Genomic DNA, 6,229 nt, shown 5'->3' on the forward strand with positions numbered 1-6,229 from the left:
AAATTTCTTGCAAAAACAGATGCTGAATTTTTTAGGAAAACAAATCTGTGAAGATGTTTCTTAGGCCTTATATATTATAAATATTTTTTTAAAAGCTAGGTTTATATAGCTTTTTACATCTCTGACAAGGAACAATCTGAATTTTTTAAGCATCTTAGACAATGCCAAACTTACACTGATTTCATTTCACTGACTGCCCTATTTTCCAAGATAGCACAAGACCTTTTGACTCCCTAGAATATATAGTCTTTCTTTCTCCTGTGCCCACCCACTTCCTTAGTCCCCATTCTCAATTCTCTCTAGACTTGAGGCTTCAGTAGCAGGACTGGAAGGAAAGAGAGGAAGGCAGACATAAGGAAGAACCCTGGGCCATTCCTCACTCCTCACCACAAAAGCACCCTGTTAGGCCCTCCTTTGGTCTTTCCAGGAGTTAGACACCAGTTTATTCCATTTGCCTGTCTCAGTGAAGCAAAAGACATTTCATTTTGAGGAACTGAGTACTTTTTCTTTCCCTTTGGGGTCTAAATGAAAGAAGAAGGTGCACAAAAAATACCCTTTATCTTGCTGTTTTTCCATTACTAGAAGTCCAAAGTCTTAGGAAATCTGAAGAGAATAGTTATGCATTCTCTAGTAATGCACTGAGTAAATGGAGGATTTGGGAAGAGCCTAGAAACCCTTTTTAATTTCGCAGTTTCCTAGGGAAAAGCAAAATTCAAAGTCTGAAGTATCTGGAAATAGAAGTGAGAAAGACAGCATGGATGCAAAGATTTTAGGATCCTCTCAAGATGATCCTGGAGACAAGTGAAAAATAATCAAGGGAATTTTTTGTTTTCAGAAGAATTTCCAGGCGCAGGCCCTCTTTTTATTTACAATAATAGCAAATCACCCACTTGCAATTTTTCTAGTCTCCCACCAGCTGGAATCTACTAGGTACTGTATATCTTTGGGATCTACTTTGGTGGATACAAGAAAGGAAGAAAGAAACCACCAGAACAGAAGGGTATCCCAGTGCTCCAGCTAGAACCCAGCAGAACATCTGAGCTTGCCATACCTGAATGCTTAAAAGTGGAAAGAAGGAGAGCTGCTCTTCATGTATTTTGAAAGAAAATTCATTTGAAACATGAATTTCAAATGAACATGAATGATTATCACAAGTCAAATGTACATCATAAGTCAAATAAACATGAATGGTCATCGTAGGTGAAAGGTATTCATCAATTAGAACTTCGGCCTAGGAAACAAAGTTTTCCTTTTTCTAATACACCATCCTGAAACAAATTTGTCAATAAATCCCAAAGATTTAGTACAAATAGTACAATTCATATTTGCTTTCCTCTTTCCTTTCTTCAAACACCAAATAAAATGTAAAGTAACTCTTAATCTAAAAAAATTATGGCCGGGCGCGGTGGCTCACGCCTGTAATCCCAGCAGTTTGGGAGGCCGAGGCGGGTGGATCACGAGGTCAGGAGATAGAGACCATCCTGGCTAACACGGTGAAACCCCGTCTCTACTAAAAATACAAAAATAAAATTAGCCAGGCGTGGTGGCGGGCACCTCTAGTCCCAGTTACTCAGGAGGCTGAGGCAGGAGAATGGCGTGAACTCAGGAGGCAGAGCTTGCAGTGAGCCGAGATTGCGCTACTGCACTCCAGCCTGGGCCACAAAGTGAGACTCCGTCTCAAAAAAAAAAAAAAAAATTATGTTGGTGAATGTGAATCTAACTAAAACAAAGCATTTGACTACTGCTTCTCAAGTAGAAAGTCCCTGAAGACTTTCAAAAAGATTGTTAAGTATAACAGCCTTTTCAAAACCCACAAGACACGTTACTTGTCCTTCATTTATTTGGTTGTTGTTATGGAGTCTATCCCAATTTCCCATAAAATCATCCCTTGGTACTGCTGCAGTGTCATAGCATACAGGACTCTAAGTGCCACTAGACAGAAGGACCAGTTTGTGATCACAAGCCATGATGCTGCTGAGTGATATCTGAATAAGAACATCTGATACGGATGGTCAGATGAAAAATACCAAAACATCAGGCCCAAAGAATTTAAACCAGCAAGACAGCCCTTTACTATAGTAGGCATCTTGGTCAGGACACCTGTAGCTAATGTCCTTGTCTCACATTGTGGAAGTCACCTTTACTCAGTTACAGCTGTAGACAATCCCACCATCCAGAAAGACACAGGTTTACACTAGGTTGAAAGTCCAAATAGCTCAGAATTCAAAATGCACTCACCATAAGTTATATCATTATATATGGCAGAAGATTCTAGAACTATGTTATTCAATACATAAGCTACAAGCTACATGTAACTGTTCATATTTAAATCAATTAAGATTAAGAAAAATTAAAAATTCAGTTTCTCACACTAGCCACATTTAAAGTGTTGGTAGTCAGATGTAACTGGAGCTACCATAATGGACAGAAGTAGACAATTTCCATCACTATAGAAAGTTCTAAGGGATAGTGAGTGCTATTCTAGGACACTGTTAGCACAAATGCAAAGGTTAACTGGGCCTATATGAGCTGCCTTGGCAACTACCCAATGTGATTACTTTATCTAAAAGAAGATATGATTTACAGACAACCTTAAGTAATTCTAATTGGAGACTGTCTTCAACCATGATTTCTACTCAATACCCCTGAAGTTTTCATGTATGCCATTACTGATACTATAATTAATCAGACAAGAAACCTACATCAGAGTGATTAACTAGCTTGCCCAGGTAACTTACCTCTAATTGCAGCTGAACATCAAATTTCCTTTTTTCTGTATACTAGTTATCCAAAATGTTTCAAGAAGCCCATCTGCATAGAACCTAACCTAGGATCTTGCACAGATAATGCATCTGTTGCATCTGTGATGCAGTTATTGTAATGCAACATTGCAATTATGCAATGAATAAATGAACAAGTAAGCTATAAGATAGAGCTAGCAGTAAAACAAAGGTAGACATAGGAAAACATGAGTAATAGCCTTAGATGTAAAATTGGGGACATGAAATGCCAAAGGGAAACCAAAAACTCAACCAGCCATTTATCATAAAACATGGGATGTTTCCCTTGTGGTTTTCTGAATCATTCTCTTGCCCACTTAATTAATGCTGGTATTTTCATTTTTTGACCATTTTAATTTATCTGAACATAAAGGCTACCCTACCTGATCTCTCATCCCCACCCTCCATTCAAACCAAACCACCTGGTCTTGTGTACAATACTTAAGTCCACTTCCCTAGGACCCCTTTGCCCGACCACAGAGTTTCCATTCAGTGCTGAAATTGAAGTAAAGGGTCCCTGGATTCTACCCACAAAGACTTGTTCCACTGCCAAAGAAGTCACTCTCTGATTTCAACAAACAAGGGAATAAGTTTAGTATTGAGGGAGACTGCAGTACAGGAGATAATGATCACTTAAGTTCAAACTTGTAAAAATTTGCACTGTGCTGTCTGCTTTAGTTCTCTCAAAAAGTTAGAATGGAACCACCCAACCAGACATTTCTGATATTTTTTCTACCCCAGCCCCACCCTACCCACATCCCCAATCAAACCAAGCACCTTTTTGAGCCATGTTTGAGCTCTTACTTACAGGAGATTCCCTGACTCCAAAAATGTCTCTGACATCCCTGATAGATTGCTTATTCTTTTTCCTCATGGTCTGGGTATAGGTATTGTATCTCTTTTCCACGGCAGCTGCTTGGGTTCGAGTCAATGTAGAGAGCAAGGCTTTGCCATCTTCCTCTTCATCACCTGAGATCAGAGTTGATAAACCCACATCTTGCAGCCACTCTGCTTCAAGTTCTCCTTCTGTAAAAGAACATTACCAAGAGAGGGTTAGAATATTTTCTGTATGACTGGATGCCATGTGAATATCAGATAAGAAGTATTGGTAAATAATATTTGTATTTTTTTTTACAGTAATTATGGGAAAGAACTACAAGAATGAATGTAAGTCTGCATTGTATTTTTTAAATAAGTCAAATTTTAAAGTATTTTCTAGTACAGTAAGGTAATTGGCAGACTTGGTAAGGTAAATTTTCCTGCTAGAGAGTTAAACATGAGTCATATCTGGCCTACTAATTTCAAAAAGTGATAAAACATGAATATTTAAAGTAAAACTGTAATAGAAAAAAACCATGATTTAATGGAATACAAATTGGTTTTTCTTTTTTTTTTTTTTCTTTTTTTTTTGAGACGGAGTCTTGCTCTGTCGCCCAAGCTGGAGTGCAGTGGTCGGATCTCAGCTCACTGCAAGCTCCGCCTCCCGGGTTCACACCATTCTCCTGCCTCAGCCTCCCGAGTAGCTGGGACTACAGGTGCCCGCCACCTCGCCCGGCTAGTTTTTTGTATTTTTTAGTAGAGACGGGGTTTCACCGTGTTAGCCAGGATGGTCTCGATCTTCTGACCTCGTGATCCGCCCGTCTCGGCCTCCCAAAGTGCTGGGATTACAGGCTTGAGCCACCGTGCCTGGCCACAAATTGGTTTTTCAATCACTCACATGGAGGTTCAAATGCCAGGGCCACCATTCACCAGCTGCCTGATTCCTAAGTCTTACGGTATCTCGAGACCTCAGTGTCCTCTCAGCAAAATGAGCATAGTGAACCTCTATAGTTTTACATCGTTTTGCATCCCTTTTGAATATGGGCTTAACTTTCTCATACCAGAAGCAGGGCTTAGTCACTCTTGATGTGGTTTCCAGGTGTCCAACTCCTCCCAATTCCTCCACATAGCAGATCCAGGTATCTGCCTGATACAATCACCTCTTGGTGATGACTTCCTATGAGACAGCTGGATACAACCTGCCTGACGCATCCCTCCAACCCACACCCCCTACAGGAACTGCGCAGATACGGTGCAGTGACCACCTCTCCATCACAGCGCGACTCCCGGCTTGCTCTAAACCTGCCAATTAGGACTCCTGGTGGGAAACCTGCTTGGGTAATGCTTGGATCCTAATTGAGGCTCTGGTCCCCAGGTCCCTCACTCACTCTCACTCTTTCCTGCTCCCTGCCTGCTTGTTGATTGCAAGTGTCCTGGACAGCTGCCCCTTCCCATTGGCCCTGAGAAACGAGCTGCCATCTTCTCCCGGAGATCTGTCCTTTCTCTTATTTCATGTGTTTTGCTGAGTTGCCTCCTCTGTGTCTCACCTGGCCAACACACCTGAACCTAGCTTATTTCCAGTCAGGGCTCTCCTACAGCATCTGCCAGTACAAATGAGCTTCCTGTGAGAGGGACACCCGGTCATGGGTTGAACACGAAGGTATTAGGCCACCCACCAGGATAAAGAGGTATCCTTTGAAAGGCAAACATCAGTGACCAAATCCCCTGTAGCTCCATCAGAGCAGGATTAGTTTATAGCCACTCACCCGAGAGAGACCTCAAGACCAAATTAGAGAAAAACACAACAGTGAGAGTAATAATAACAAAAGGATTAGGGGCCCAAGAAGAATTTTTTTTAAATCAATGTATTTATGACAGGTAGCAAAGAATCTGGAACAAAGTCGGTATTCAATTGATGTTCATTCTCCCACTTTTCTCCTTATTCTGAATGGTAACTGCTTTTTTCAGAAGAAAATTCAAAAACCTAAAATTCCTCAATATATAGAAATATAAGGAAATCAGAATAACAGTGTCCTGTAACAGAAAATCTACTACATATATGTTTCTGGGAACTGTGCTAAGGAGGCATTACCCAAATGAGCGTTGTTAAAAGAGCAGATCAGACTAATTTGTAAACAGCATGCCAAAGCCCAAAGCATTAATCTAGGAGTACTGGATTCTGCTTACATTATTGCATCACTGGTGTATAAACAAACCCTTGAATGTGTCTTACAGGCCCAGCTTCTTAGCTAGGCCAATATTTAATTTGCTATCTTATTTTAATTGTTCATTTGTTTCATAAGCTGTCCCTTTAACAAAAAATGAAAAATGAATTTATGATTGGCAGCCGTAATTTAAATCATAAGCCCTTTAAGTTAAGAGTTATGACATGGAGCTCTTCCTTAAGCTATGGATAAGCTTTTAATTTCTGAAGACAAAGTGTACAATTTAATATTTAATATGTTAATATTAAAATTGTAAAAAGTTGTGTTTTTCTCCTCCACCTATGTAAGGAGTAATGACAGAGTGGGAGGAAAGAGTACTTGGTAGGACTGGAGTTGACATAAATCGGAGGTGAGGATGGTCTAAGTCCTTAAACTGCAGCCTAAGTAGGATGTATGTTTTCCACA

General features: G+C 40.2%; 1 pseudogene across 1 annotated transcript in view; it reads right to left on the reverse strand.

Annotated features, from left to right (window-relative positions):
* Positions 1-3,588: 3,588 nt before the first annotated feature.
* Positions 3,589-6,229, reverse strand: part of LOC105531779 — a 146,403-nt pseudogene continuing 143,762 nt past the window's right edge. Inside the window, exon 3 of the transcript XR_001004854.1 lies at positions 3,589-3,806. The product of XR_001004854.1 is annotated as a rho GTPase-activating protein 28 pseudogene (transcript). The remainder of the gene's footprint in view (positions 3,807-6,229) is intronic.

Source organism: Mandrillus leucophaeus, unplaced genomic scaffold (assembly GCF_000951045.1).
Source record: "Mandrillus leucophaeus isolate KB7577 unplaced genomic scaffold, Mleu.le_1.0 Scaffold903, whole genome shotgun sequence".
Classification (NCBI taxonomy): Eukaryota; Metazoa; Chordata; class Mammalia; order Primates; family Cercopithecidae; genus Mandrillus; species Mandrillus leucophaeus.